This window comes from Pelobates fuscus, chromosome 2 (genome assembly GCF_036172605.1).
Source record: "Pelobates fuscus isolate aPelFus1 chromosome 2, aPelFus1.pri, whole genome shotgun sequence".
Lineage (NCBI taxonomy): Eukaryota > Metazoa > Chordata > Amphibia > Anura > Pelobatidae > Pelobates > Pelobates fuscus.
In genome coordinates this window covers 115,604,589-115,620,860 of record NC_086318.1, presented here as the reverse complement: position 1 = coordinate 115,620,860, position 16,272 = coordinate 115,604,589, and positions in this window count along the sequence as shown.

Genomic DNA, 16,272 nt, shown 5'->3' with positions numbered 1-16,272 from the left:
TGTAAAGATCAAAATATATACAAAATACAGACTAGGGAACAGTGCACACACAAAAATATATAGTTTTACATTTTGTATGGCTACTTAAAATCAAGGCAAAGAAATATGGAGATTAAGTTATGCCATATGGCCATATTGTGCTAAGCCAACCACTACTGAATATCCATATTTGTTTGTTATGATAGATTTTAAGTAGGCTTGTAAACTTTAAACCTGTATTTTTGGGTGTATTTCCCTAGTCTGTATTTTGGCATGCAGTCATTATTATAAGTTTCAGTTGTTCTTCAAAATAAACATGCTACTTGGCTCCACTTAGCTAAAAATGTGAAGCAAAGGCTGCAGTACACACAGGCAAACCAAAACTGGAAAGTAGAAGATAGTAAAACAAAGCCAGATATCTCAACATGTAAAAACTAATTTCAGGGGCGTGGCCACCTTATTTCAGGGAGATAGCTACACAAGCTACCAAACCTGCTTTGGATGAAGTGCTTTTTGTACTTCTTTTTATTTAGACACTGCCATGGCTGAGCAAATACTATCTAAACCGAACACTGGAGAGAGAGATCGACTACCAAGAAATTTGATAGGCTAGTTAGCACAAAGTTTTCTTGGTAGGCGGATTTTGCAGATGTGGAGAGAGAGTGACACAGCGTGCGTCCTGATTGTGTCACTCTCTCACCATGTCTGCAACCCGCTCTCTAGTTTCTTCAGAGCCTGGTATCTTCCTGAGTGATCTATGTGGCAGGCGTGGGTCCAGAACCTAATCTTGAGAGGGGCACTGGTTGAGGTGATAGGGACTGTAATTAAAGAGTTAGGATCTGTAGTGGGGGTATGGGCTGCAATGGGGGGTTATAAAATGTAAGGGGGGATAAGGGCTGTAGTAGAGGTGTTAGGGGCTGAAGTGGGTGGATGACTGAAATTGGAGAAAGGGTCTGTAGTCAGGGAATAAGGGCTGTAGTGGGGGTGTTACAAATCGCTATTTGTAACTGGCCCTTTAAATGAGAAAGTGCCCTGCTTCCCTGGATTGTGGAGAAGCATGTTTGCCAGCCTCCTGCCTCATGACTATGGCCCCTGGAAGATTGTGCCCCTGAAAATGTATTAACTTTAATTGGGTGTGTATGGCCCTTTAAGAACCGTCTGGGGACATATTGTGACTTTGCTGAACAATGCCCCTTTAAGACTATGTCCCCAGACCGGTAAAATAACTTGCCCCTGGCTTTCTCCCACTTGGTTCAGTAAATAGGGCTTACTGAACCAAGTACCACACAGGCAGACCACCCAGAAGTTAAAGTGTGCAGGCAATTTACCTCCCAGGCTGTGAGGTTACTGCCGGTCAATTGCACGTGGCGGCGGCCATCTTGGTTTCCTCGAATGCGGTCAGCGGTGTATGCTAAAGATTCTGTGGAACTAAAATCGGCTACACATTCTGCCGAACACCGCTGACCCTTACCTTCTCCCATACTGAACTTGCAGCTCCAGAGACTAAGTCCCGTTCGAAATGGGACTTAGTCGTTTTTTCGCATGAAATTGACCGACCGCACAGGCCAAATCTATGGAACTGTTTTGGGCAGGAAATTGTGCTTGCGGTCGGTCATAAAGGACTTCCAGCTAACTTTTGATCCACTGGAGGGATTTGGCTGATTTTTGGAAGGATTTATGTTTGATGTATGCTGAGTCTGAATATGTAACTTTTATTGAAATTGAATGTATGGTTTTAAAGTTACAGTGTGTATGTGAAAACTGTATTTTTATTGTATGTAATAATTGGTTTAACTGTTTATCTGAGGGGAGGGAACCTGTGGGCTGTACTATGCTGTTATTGGTTAATTTCATCCTCCCCCTGGGAGTGTCCTGTGTGTACCTTATCCTAATAAAAAGCAGGCTGGGTGTTCCAGTCCTCAGACCTCTTCTGACCCTCAATACGTAGCCGTGTCTCGTTATTGGAGGGAACTGCTATATCTCACTGGGGACTGCTATGCGCTGCATATTCCCCTGAGCTCTTAATCACTTAGCTCTTGTAAGAGCTTGTTCCGGATACGCTCTCCTGGAGGAGAGGTCTTCCCCACACGGTCCTGGAGGACAGAAGCCGATCCAGGGTGGAAGGAAGACGGCGCGGCTCCAGTTAAGCTACGGTGGTTGTGGAGCCTGCGGTGGTTGTGGTGTCGTCTGCAGTGCTTGGAGTCCTCTGAGAGCGCTAGGAGCATCCATCAACGGAGGGTACTCGGTCGGAGTACACGGAGCTCCGTTACAGGGGGTATGGGGTGTAAAAGGGGGTTAGGGCCTGTAGTAGGGGTAAGGGCTGCAGGAGGAGGAATAGAGGCTGTAGAGGGAGTTAGAGGCTGTAGTAGGGGAGCTTGGGGCTGCAATTGGGAGGTTACTTACTGTCTCAGTAGTAATATCACTGTCTGGAGTGTCCACTCCGCTCGCTCGCTCCCTCTGCAAACTGCAGTCTCAGCCAGGTAGGTAAGGTGTCACACCTTGTGTAGCAGCATTGTCCACTCCCTAGTCCCTCTGCAATCTCCAGGCGGGGTAAGGGTTTACTGCATTGTCTGCCCCACTTGCTTCTACCCCCTTTCCATCCATGTCTCTTCCACCCCTTACACAGTAATATAAATTTAAAGAAGGCAGAGCATCTCAGAAAAAAGTTAGCACAAAGTATAGGGGATTTTCACTATTTTGTTCAGAGGAGAACATTTTAGAGAAGTGACATATGAAAGGGAGTTGTCCTGCTGAGAGTGCACTCAGTGAGTGCTCTGGTGTTAAGATCTCCACATTAAACCTAGATGGCACTCCTTTCTTCTACCACAACCAACACTAATCTGAAGGCTAATCTTTGTTGCTGGGAATTCTATTTCGAACATGGGCACCACATATGTTCTACAGTATGACAATATTTTGTCACCATGTTGCAAAAAATATTTAACTATTCATAGACTATGTTTCCTATGTACTCATGGATGTGTACTATCCAGGGCCAGACTGGGAACTAAAAGCAGCCCTGGAAAAAAATTATTTACCAGCCCAATAATGCGTCGGGCCAGCATAGTGTGCTGATATAGAGGTGGAAAAGACAACTTAAAATTAAAAAGTACTCAAACGTGAAAGAAAGCACTCGTAGGTTTCAAAATAAACAAAAGTGCAGATTTATTTTAAGCAGACGTATCTTTGCAGATAATCAAAGTTTTAGTCCAACTACCTTATTATTACATATTAAGGAACGTTTAGTAATGGGACTGAAATGGTGAATGTGTGCGGTTGCACAACTGTAAAAAATTACATTATCTAGTTTATTTTGAAGTCCTATGAGTGCGCTTTTCACTTTAAATATGTTATTGTGCTGGAGTGTGCACCTAGCAACAAGACAGGGACAATATGTGCTCATTACATATATGTTACATATTAATGACATTTCTGTGTGTATTATGCATATATAAATGTTTATTAATATATGTGTAAATATTATAGGCATAATTATATATATAACTAATACACACATTAATATACATGTCTATATATATATATATTAGTGTCAGAATCACATCAATTATAATGTCTATTTGTACATTGTGTTAGCAAGATTGCTAGCACAATGTATTTATTGGAAGGAAAATCCATTTAATAAGAGCTCTTTTTCTCACCTGTCAATTAGGTCTTCGGCATAAACTCCCGTGCTGAAGAACTGAGTTACAGGGAGAGCAGGAGACACAACTCCCGTGCTGAAGAACTGAGTTACAGGGAGAGCAGGAGACACAGGTGAAAATGCATCCCCCCAAACACACACACATAAAATGCATCTTCTCCTGTGTTTCTCTTAACCCCCTTTTGAATTTCCTGCCGCTTTTTGTGTTTCTTGTTTCCCCTTGTAACCACCCTTGTGCATCTTTTACTTCATCTCAGTCCCTGTGTGTCTCTTTACTATTCTCCAGCCCTCTGTATGTCTCTTTCTCCCCTTCTGAAACCTTTCTGTGTATCTCTGCTCTACCAGCCCCTCCTTGTGTCTCTTTCTACACAACTTTCCCTGCGTCTCCCCCCTAGTCCCTCTGTATGTTTCTTTCCCCCCTCACTGCTCCTCTGTGTCCTTGTCTCCCCTCTCCTTCCCAGTCTCTCTCTTCCCACTCTGTCTCTTTTCCCCCTCCACCTATGTCTCTCTCTCCCCCCTCTTTCTTTCTCCCCCTCCCCTGTGTGTCTCTCTCCCCCTCTGCCTCTTTCTTCCTCTCCATCTGTGTCTCTCTCTTCCCCTGTCTCTTTCTCCCCCTTTTTCCTGTGTTTCTCTCTCCTCCACATCTCTCTACCCCTCTGTCATTTTCTCTCCCGTCTCTCTATTCCCCCTCTTTTTTCCCCAATGTCTCACTCTTCCCCCTCTGGCGCTTTCTCCCCCCTTTCTCTGTCACTCTCTCATCCCCCTCTGTCTCTTTCATTCCCTTCCCTCTATGTCTCTCTCTTCCCCTCCCTCTGTGTCTCTCTCTTCCCCATGTCTCTTTCTCACCCCTCCCCCTCTGTCTCTCTACCCCCTCTGTCTCTTTCTCCCCCTGTGTCTCTCTATTCCCCTGTCTCTTTCGCCCCTGTGTCTCTCTCTCTCTATTCCCCCTCTGTTTCTTTCTTCTCCCTCCCCCTGTGTCTCTCTACTCCCCCTATGTCTCTGTCTCCCCCATGTGTCTCTCTCTCCCCCTCTGTGTACATATATAAGTATTAACAATTTGATTATATACGTGTGTTTCTTTTGGAGGGTGCACTTCTACTCTGTGTTTTGCACATTGTTGTTGTTTATTTTAAACTGACCAAAAGCAGTGTAGACGACCAAATGAGGAACACTGTATCTGCAGATGCCTGTTTTTTGTAAGTTATTGAGGACATGAGTGTACTAATGAGTGGCCCTCAGTTTATTTATAAAATAGAAGAACAACATTATCTAGACCAGGCATAGGCAACCTTCGGCACTCCAGATGTTTTGAACTATACCTCCCATGATGCTTTACCAGCATTATGGGTGTAAGAGCATTATGGGGGATGTAGTGCACAACATCTGGAGTGCCGAAGGTTCCCATCCCTGATCTAGACAGTCTGCTTCCTGATTCTCGTTGACCAAATTTGATCTTATCTCATTTTAATTGACTAGTACTTAATGTTGTATTTATTTCTCTTTGATTGTTTGCTTGAGTGTTTATGTTTATATTTTAATTTTGTTGTTAAAATGAATGTTGGATATTTTCAATTTTTTTCTTATCATGCAAAATTTTAATTTTCCAGCTGCCCTTTTCTAACTGCCTTTTACAACATTTTTTTTATATTTTAGTCTATTCCAAAGGATGCAGTTGATCCCTCTGTCGCATATAATTTAAATACCATTTATTCTTTTTCTTATTTCCCGACTGACGTCTCTCTGTTAAGCCGCCTCTGCTTCTTCTATTGCTGTTTTCTATTGTTGATAATGTTAATTTAAATATATTACACTAATACTTTGTGCTTTTCCTGAGAACAATTTATCCAAATCAATGATCTCTAAGGATGGTTTTCACACATTTTCCAATAAAATTGTAGAGATGAGCAAAAAATGCTAAGTTACACTTTGCGGTTGTTGGCATTAGGGCAAAAAGACTTTCTCCCAACAAAACTATTTTAAGGACATCACTTGCCTGTGATGGATGATTAATATATGAAATTGTTTGATTGTACTGTTTGTTTTTTTCACCTTTATAGAAGATATTCCCACTATTTAGAATTTATGAGAACAGTAGGCATTCATTTTTATTTTTATTGGACAAACACTGGAATGGGCATACACACATTAGCATGACAAGCCTTGGGCATTGGTATTACATGGGTCCTTCTGGATATAAAGAGTTTGAGACATTTGGACCAGACAGACAAATGTTACTCCTTTATTGTTGTTCAAAACTAGGATTTTGGAGAGTTAAGGAGGTTTAAAAACATTCTGATCATCATTATACATGTAATCTACCACTTGTGACACCTCAGAATATTGACATTTCCCATGCCACATCTCAGAAACGTGTAATGTCAATGAAGTCAGATTGCAGATTTAAAGGAACACTGTATTTGCTAGATTGCCTCAACTCAATGAAAACATTGCCTTTTCTCAAAAAAGAAGTCAGTGTTTACAATTGAGAGACTGCAGGGAGAATATGTTGACATCAGAACCACTACAATAATTAAGCTGTCTTAATGTTGTGTCTTTAAAGGGACACTATAGGCACCCAGACCACTTCAGCTCAAAGCACGGTTTAGTGTTTAATTCTGTAAGTGTGTCTCTTGGCATGACAGATATACATTCATAATCTTATGTCCTTTTGTTTAAGGGTTTACGTTAAACAGTTGAAAGTGACTTCATTAGATATATTTGCGGTCTATATACGTTTTTTTCCTCACTTTTTTTTTTCTTTTGACAGTATTGTTATACGCTACTTCTCCAATATCTCAAATACCGGTGGCCCTCAAGACACAGAGCTTTCCTGGTTTTCATTTTACCTCTACCAAAGTTCCTCAGTTTTCTCCTTTTCTGGGAACACCTATTTTTCTCACCTTGACTAACTAACTATAGTGTCACAAATGTGTATTTCTGACACTTAAGTTATAAAAATGCATGTTAGGGCCCCAGCCTCCCTTACCTCTGGTTAAAAAGTTATTTAACTTACCTTATTACCAGCACCGCACCGCTTTCATTGCAGCTGGTCCCACCACCCCCCTGCTTCCTTGGCTCAGATCATCAAATTTGATGATCTCAGCCAATCTAGTGCTTTCCCATAGGAAAGTATTGCAAAGCTATTGCGCATACGCTGCAAAGCGCAGCGCACGCCAATCAGCATTTCCTCACAGTGATGCATTGAATCCCACTATGCAACACTGACCAAGGACGCACCTCTAGTGGCCATCTGAGTGACTGCTACTAGAGGTGTTCCTAGGCAATAATGTAAACACTGTTTATATTAAAAAAACCTGCAGTGACTGACTGTAGGCACCAGAACAACTACATTAAGATTGTATCACCACCTGTACGCTGACACCCAGAACGCTTGTTTGTATTTCTAATACTATAGTGCTCCTTTACTAAAACCACTTGGTAATTTATAGTGATGAGCAACATATTTATCCCTTGGCAATATGTTTTATACTAATTATTTACCTGCTTTAAACTGGTTAAAGAAGTTTACACTTATTGATCTAGAAACAGATGCCTAACCAGTTTTAATCTCTGAGATTTGATACAGGATTATAACTCTTTAAATGTTGAAACTTGTTTATTCATTTTGTGGGTGCTTTTTTTTCCCAACAAAAAGCAATTATCTTAATCGGTTTGTCAAGATGAAAGCTAATCCTTTACCTATCCCTTTTGATGAACTCTGTGAAAAATACATTAAACTATTTGTTGACTGTAGAATTTCACATTTGCAATATCTTACATGCACATCTAGCGAAGTCGTGGATTACTTTTTATAATAAATAGGAGTAGATTGAATGTTCATATATCCATTGCCAGAGGGGACACCATTCTTTGCTTTATCCAGTTACATTGCAAGTCATTACTCAATTCTGCATAATAATCAGACACATTCATTTTATGTATAAATAAATACAGTGTGGCGATGGCACAAATAGTAACAGTTTAGTGTTTCCATGGCTACACATACTATGTTAAAAGTCTTTTGGGAAATTAAAAGCAGAAGGCGACGAACATTTTAAAGTTAGATGATGTATTTATCTCCATGTATCAATATTCTTTTCACCTAATGTGCCTAGTGCCTAGAATGGATTAAGCAATGGATAATTTTGGTACTCCTATGTTTTGAATATGCCAACCAATTAAAAAAGATATGCTACTGGCTGAGCTTGATCACTAGAACACTAAAATATCACCATTGTTTTACTGTCCTAAGGCACACAATGATTTATGCTTGCTCCGTGTTCATTAGTTTTAAACATTCCATCCTTTGATCTTTTGTTTGAGCATAGGGTATTCATTTCAGATATAGTCGTCATTTATGTAGCCATGGTACCAGTCTTCTAGAATCCCTAGGCCAAACCCCTTTGAATAGACTATAGAAAACTGTCTGTCACTACTTAACCCATTCAGGACGGAGTCAATAGTACACGTTCTGATCAAAACAAAATAAAAACATAGAAACATAGAATGTGACGGCAGATAAGAACCATTCGGCCCATCTAGTCTGCCCAATTTTTTAAATACTATCATTAGTCCCTGGCCTTATCTTATAGTTAGGATAGCCTTATGCCTATCCCATGCATGCTTAAACTCCTTTACTGTGTTAACCTCTACCATTTCAGCTGGAAGGCTATTCCATGCATCCACTACCCTCTCAGTAAAGTAATACTTCCGGATATAATTTTAAACCTTTGTCTCTCTAAATTAAGACTATGTCCTCTTGTTGTGGTCGTTTTTCTTCTTTTAAAAATAGTCTCCTTCTTTATGTTTCTATCATATCCCCCCTGTCTTGTCTTTCCTCCAAGCTATACATGTTAAGATCCTTTAACCTTTCCTGGTAAGTTTTATCCTGCAATCCATGAACCAGTTTAGTAGCCCTTCTCTGAACTCTCTCTAATGTATCAATATCCTTCTGAAGATACGGTCTCCAGTACTGCATACAATACTCCAAGTGAGGTCTCACCAGTGTTCTGTACAATGGCATGAACACTTCCCTCTTTCTACTGCTAATGCCTCTCCCTATACAACCAAGCATTCTGCTAGCATTTCCTGCTGCTCTATTACATTGTCTGCCTACCTTTAAGTCATCAGAAATAATCACCCCTAAATCCCTTTCCTCAGATGTTGAGGTTAGGACTCTATCAAATATTCTGTAATCTGCCCTTGGGTTTTTACGTCCAAAATGCATTATCTTGCACTTATCCACATTAAATGTCAGTTGCCACAACTCTGACCATTTTTCTAGTTTGCCTAAATCATTAGCCATTTGGCCTGTCCCTCCTGGAACATCAACCCTGTTACATATCTTAGTATCATCAGCAAAAAGACATACCTTACCATCAAGACCTTCTGCAATATCACTAATAAAAATATTAAAGAGAATGGGTCCAAGTACAGATCCCTGAGGTACCCCACTGGTGACAAGCCCAAGCTTCGAATATACTCCATTGACTACAACCCTCTGTTGCCTGTCACTCAGCCACTGCCTTAGCCATTCAACAATATTGGAATCCAAAATTAAATATTGCAGTTTATTGATAAGCCTTCTATGTGCAACAGTGTCAAAAGCCTTACTGAAATCTAAGTAAGCAATGTCTACTGCACCACCCTGATCTATAATTTTAGTTACCCAATCAAAAAAAATCAATAAGATTAGTTTGGCATGATCCGCCTGAAGTAAATCCATGTTGTCTCTGATCTTGAAATCCATGTGTTTTTAGATGTTCAACAATCCTATCCATTAACATGGTTTCCATCACTTTCCCCACTACTGAAGTAAGGCTTACTGGCCTATAGTTGCCCGACTACTCCCTATTACAACATTCGCCAACTTCCAATCTTCTGGGACTACTCCTGTTATCAATGATTGGTTAAATACATCCGTTAATGGTTTTGCTAGTACACCATTAAGCTCTTTTAATAGCTTTGGGTGTATTCCATCAGGTCCCATTGACTTATATGTCTTTACTTTTGAGAGTTGAAATAGAACCTCTTCCTCTGTAAACTCACGTGTAATAAATGACTCATTTATCCTTTTTCTTAACTGAGGTCCCTTTCCTTCATCCTTCATTTTCATCTGTAAATACTGAACAAAAATAGTCATTGAGGCAGTCAGCTAGACCTTTATCCTCTTCTACATACCTTCCTTCTTTTGTTTTTAATCTAACTAATCCTTGTTTTAGGAGAGAAAAAACGGGTCGCAAGAGTATTCTGAGAACGGACAGCAGCTGAAATAGCCTGCCCTTCGGTGGGTCCCCGCTCAGAACTCAAGCTGGTTTTAGCTCATCTTGTGCCATTACAGAGAGAACATATCTGAAGCATATCAGACTGGTCCCACCCATACGAGCAGTCCAGATCCGAAATGCCAGCAAGTTCTCTCTGCACGAGAGATACAGCAACCCCAGACGATCGTTTCAACCTTGTTAGGCATCATCAGTGAGGCATAGCTGATATCTCTCTAGGCACCGTGAGCAAGGGGTCCATGTCTGGATTACCCTTTAAACTTAAGGAGAGAAAAAAACGGGTCGCAAGAGTATTCTGAGAACGGACAGCAGCTGAAATAGCCTGCCCTTCGGTGGGTCCCCGCTCAGAACTCAAGCTGGTTTTAGCTCATCTTGTGCCATTACAGAGAGAACATATCTGAAGCATATCAGACTGGTCCCACCCATACGAGCAGTCCAGATCCGAAATGCCAGCAAGATCTCTCTGCACGAGAGATACAGCAACCCCAGACGATCGTTTCAACCTTGTTAGGCATCATCAGTGAGGCATAGCTGATATCTCTCTAGGCACCGTGAGCAAGGGGTCCACGTCTGGATTACCCTTTAAACTTAAGGAGAGAAAAAACGGGTCGCAAGAGTATTCTGAGAATGGACAGCAGCTGAAATAGCCTGCCCTTCGGTGGGTCCCCGCTCAGAACTCAAGCTGGTTTTAGCTCATCTTGTGCCATTACAGAGAGAACATATCTGAAGCATATCAGACTGGTCCCACCCATACGAGCAGTCCAGATCGTCTGGGGTTGCTGTATCTCTCGTGCAGAGAGAGCTTGCTGGCATTTCGGATCTGGACTGCTCGTATGGGTGGCACCAGTCTGATATGCTTCAGATATGTTCTCTCTGTAATGGCACAAGATGAGCTAAAACCAGCTTGAGTTCTGAGCGGGGACCCACCGAAGGGCAGGCTATTTCAGCTGCTGTCCGTTCTCAGAATACTCTTGCGACCCGTTTTTTCTCTCCTTAAGTTTAAAGGGTAATCCAGACGTGGACCCCTTGCTCACGGTGCCTAGAGAGATATCAGCTATGCCTCACTGATGATGCCTAACAAGTTTGAAACGATCGTCTGGGGTTGCTGTATCTCTCGTGCAGAGAGAACTTGCTGGCATTTCGGATCTGGACTGCTCGTATGGGTGGGACCAGTCTGATATGCTTCAGATATGTTCTCTCTGTAATGGCACAAGATGAGCTAAAACCAGCTTGAGTTCTGAGCGGGGACCCACCGAAGGGCAGGCTATTTCAGCTGCTGTCCGTTCTCAGAATACTCTTGCGACCCGTTTTTTCTAATCCTTGTTTTACTTTTCTTTTCTCATTTATGTATCTAAAAAAAGTTTTGTCCCCCTTTTTTACTGACTGTGCTATTTTCTCTTCTGTGTGTGATTTGGAGGCTCTTATAACTTGCTTAGCCTCTTTCTGCCTAATCTTATAGATAATTCTGTCTTCCTCACTCTGGGGTTTTTTATAATTATTAAATGCTAACTTTTTGTTTTTTACTATTTTGGCCACATCTGCGGAGTACCACAGTGGTTTCTTGAATTTTTTGCTTTTACTGACAAGCTCATGCAATTTTCTGTTGCCTTCAGTAGTGCAACTTTTAAATAATCCCATTTCTCTTGGAGTCCATTTAAATTGCTCCAGTCTGATAATGACTCATTTACACATATTCTAATTTTAGAAAAGTCTGTTTTTCTAAAGTCTAAAACTTTTGTTTTTGTGTGGTGTGACTCAGTCACTGTTCTTATATTAAACCACACTGACTGATGATCACTGGATCCTAAACTTTCACCTACAGTAATATCGGATACCAAATCTCCATTTGTTAACACTAAATCTAGTATGGCCTCTTTACGAGTTGGCTCCTCAACGACTTGTTTTAGAGACAATCCCAGTAGGGAGTTTAGAATATGTGTGCTCCTGGCACAAGCAGCTATTTTTGTGTTCCAATTCACATCAGGAAGATTAAAGTCACCCATGATGATAACTTCCCCCTTCATTGTCATTTTAGTTATTTCCTCAACTAGTAGATTATCTAACTCTTCAATTTGTCCTTTGGGCCTATAAATCACACCTACACAAGTTACTGTGTGATTACCAAATTCTAACGTAACCCAAACGGACTCTATGTTCGCCTCACTAACTTTTATTAGACTATATTTTATGCTATCCTTCACATACAGGGCCACCCCTCCCCTTTCCTGCTTTCCCTGTCTTTTCTATATAAAGAGTACCCTGGTATTGCTATGTCCCAGTCATTTTTCTCATTATACCATGTCTCAGTAACATCAACTAAATCTACACTATCAGTTGCCATTATTGCCACAAGTTCATGGATCTTATTCCCTAAACTGCGAGCATTTGTAGACATGACTCTAAGCTTATCATTTTTTAACACACTTGCTACAGGCACCTTCTGTCCTTGTTTTGGGGAAAAATTGGATTGATGTTTTATCATCCTTTTGTCGCCCCCCCCCCCCCCCCTCCTAGTTTAAATACATCCTAGCAAAACCTCTGAACTGCTCGCTGAGAACATTTGTTCCCTATTGAGAAAGATGCAAACCATCTTTTTTGTACAGTTTATTTCCATTCCAAACAGAGCTACCATGGGAAATAAAGCCAAATCCTTGCTCCCGACACCATTCAACAAGCCACAAGATAAAGTCCCTAATACGCATGCGCCTGTCGTTCTGAGTGTTATGCACAGGCAGAACTTCAGAGAATGACAGTGTGGAAGCAACGTGCCGTATATCATTGGCAAAAATACTAAAAACTTCCTTAACCTCTGAAACCTCATTGCAAGCCAAGTCATTTGTCCCTAGATTGACAAGTACATCCAATTCGCCTATCTCTGTGAGCAGTAGCTCCGGGAAGACACCTCACAAGACCACCATTGTCCATCTCCACACCTCTTATGATGGAATCCCCTAACAGCAACTGCTTTCTATTAGGCCTCACCATAGTCTCCAAGACTCTTTCCACAACACCACTAGCCTCAGTGCCTCTCTCCAAAACACAACTAGCCTCAATGCCTCTCTCCACAACACCACTAGCCTCAGTGCCTCTCTCCACAACACCACTAGCCTAAATGCCTCTCTCCAGAACACCACTAGCCTCAATGCCTCTCTCCACAATGCCTGTCTCCATATCACCATTACACTCTGAAAGTGCAGAAAATGAACTATGTAGAGCAACAGAATGTGCAATATGCCTTTTATCCACAACTCTAAGTCTACCAGATCCTACAGTGATCCACCTGCCATTCCTAGTATGTCTCTGCGGCAGTGGCTTTGCAGCAGTTCCAGCCTGCGTTTGTTTACCAGATAATTTACAAATCTCAGTCTTCAAAAATACAATCTCCTGCCGCAAGATAGAGAACTGTCTACAGATTAGACAACAACTAAACCTCCAAAAAGTGTAACGCAAAACAAATGCATAGCAACTATTACACTGAACTAAGTCTGCCATTCCAATGAGGTGAATAATTTAAATCAAACAAATCTTAACTTTTTATTTATCCTCCTGAATACCTCAGATTACCTCCAGAATATCTCAAACCACACTTAGAAGCAACACTCTCCAGAATATCTCCAACCACACTTAGAAGCAACACTTAGATGAAGCAACCAAGCTATATTAGCCAAGCTAATGACAACAACACTTATATAACTCCTAAAATCACCTCCCACTAGGAATGTTTAACACCTGGGTAGGCCTCTGCTTATTTGCACACAATAGCTAATTAAACAGCAATCAATAGCAAGTAGCTAACTAATCAAATCAAATGCCTTGTAATTACCAACAGGAAATGAAACCTTGTGCAGTCAGTAACCTTTTCCTACAGATGAATCTTACCTGTAACAGTAGAAAAGAAAAACTCTTAGCACAACTCTTAGACAGTTGAAGCTTCTGTAAAACTCTCCAGAATATCTCCAACCACACTTAGAAGCAACACTTAGATGAAGCAACCAAACAAAAACTGGTATTTGCGCTATATGTCTGTTCAACCCACACTTATTATATATAATTTTGTTTAGGAGAAACTGGGCTTTAATTTTTCATGAACTATTCATATTTGAAACATAATTTATTATGAATAAAATTAAAAACAACAGTGAGACATTAAGTTTTTTAAAAAAAAATGTGTAGACATTTTAGCTGTAAATGTCATAATACCGTTAGCTTTAACTGCAAAAAAACCACATATTTGGATTCAGCAAAGTCTCACGAGTACAACAGTACCCCCCATTAACAGTTTTTACAATGTTTTGGAAAGTTAAAGGGTCAAATATAGCACATTCCGTTTTTCAGTTATTTCAAATTGAAATTCGCCAGGTTGGTTATGTTGCCTTTGAGACCGTGTGGTAGCCCAGGAATGAGATTTACCCCCATGATGGCATACCATTTGCAAACGTAGACAACCCAAGGTATTGCAAGTGGGGTATATCCAGTCTTTTATAGTGCCACTTAGTCACAAACACTGGCCAAAGTTAGCGTTCATATTGGTTTTTGTGCGAAAAAAGCAAAAACAACTAATATTTGGCCAGTGTTTGTGACTAAGTGGCTACTAAAAATGACTGGACATACTCCATTTGCAATACCTTGGGTTGTCTACTTTTTCAAATGGTATGCCATCAGGGGGTAATTCTCATTCCTGGGCTACCATACGATCATAAGTGCAACGTAACCAATCTGGCAAATTTCAATGTGAAAAAAATGAAATGCAAGCCTTATATTTGACTCTCTAACTTTCCAAAACACCATAAAACCTGTACAAGGGGGTACTGTTATACTTGGAAGACTTCACTGAACAGAAACATAAGTGTTTCAAAACAGTAAAACATATTACAACACTAATATTGTCAGTAAAAGTGCCGTTCGTGTGTGAAAAATGCAAAAAACTTCACTTTTACTAAATATATCATTGCTGTAATACAATTTATCATTTTGAAACACCAATATTTTTGTTTAGCGAAGTCTCCCGAGTAAAACAGTACCCCCCATGTACAGGTTTTATGGTGTCTTGGAAAGTTACAGGGTTAAATATAGCACGTGCAAATTTAATTCTCTGCACTTGCTGCCTGGGTTGTCAGGCACGTCAATCAAATTTTAATTAATTAAATCACATAATTATGTTACATTTTTACACCTCCCACCAGCAGGGGGACTGTCTGACACTCCAGACAGTCCCCCTGCTGGCAGATCCACAGCCAGCTATAGGGGGCCATGTGATCGCTCTTTGAGAGCGATCACATGGCCCCCGGGGGCCTGATTTGGCATGGGATGGCTGCCTGGGCTTTGAGGCAGTCCTCCCGAAGCGGAGCGCCGGGAAGGTAAGTATCCCAGCGGCTCCAGGGCTCAAAGCCGTTACGGCGTTCTATGCCGCCGCAACGGCTTTAAAGCCCATTTAATGTGGGACAGCATAGAACGCCGTAACGGCGTTAAGGGGTTACATTTGTAAGTCTAGATTTTGCATTTTAGAGCAAAATAATATTGCACAAGGTAAAGTGCTTGTTCAAATGGTCTTGTCAGGATTACAGTTCATCGAGCACGCAGAATAGCATCACACCTAGAACTGAGGATAACGTTTAACCAGACATTAGAATGGCCGGACTTAACGTACCTGAGAATAGTCAAAATACTTGCCGAGGTCAGGGACACAGAAAGAGACACAATGATGGAAAAAGCCAAAAGTAAACGATACCAGAAATCAGGGAAGTCAGAACAATGTCAAATACCAGAAAAAAAACACAATCAGGAACACACTCTTGGATAACCAGCTAGTGTAAACCATGACAGGGCACTGCTTAAAAGGTAATTTGGGTTTAAATAACCCTCCTTAGGCTGTAATTGGCTGTCTCTGACATCGGACCCCAAAACATGCGTGCGCGTCTGTGACTTGACGTCGCACACACGTTGGCGCCATCTTTGATGTGGGCGAAGGTAAGTTTCTTATAAAAGTCCGAACCGCATCAGTCTGCGTTTCTAAGAACATTGCACCCACTGGGGACCAGAACGGAGGGAGAACAGGCAGCTGCCCGCCGGTGCCAAGGTAAGTCTGAAACATCTCTGTCGGCATGGCTGCTACGTTTCTGTGCAGCAACGCCGGCAGAGGGACCGGGAGCCGTGACAGGTTTGTCCAAAGTACTATTTTTGTTATCATATTTGAAAGATTTAGAACAGTCCTTTGTTGGACATCACAAAATGATTTGATTAAAATTATTTTCAAATAAACAGCATATTGAAATATCCAACCTCTAACCTAAGCTGTACAATATAGGACACAGATTAGATAGATAAATAGATCATATATATACTTTGCACAGT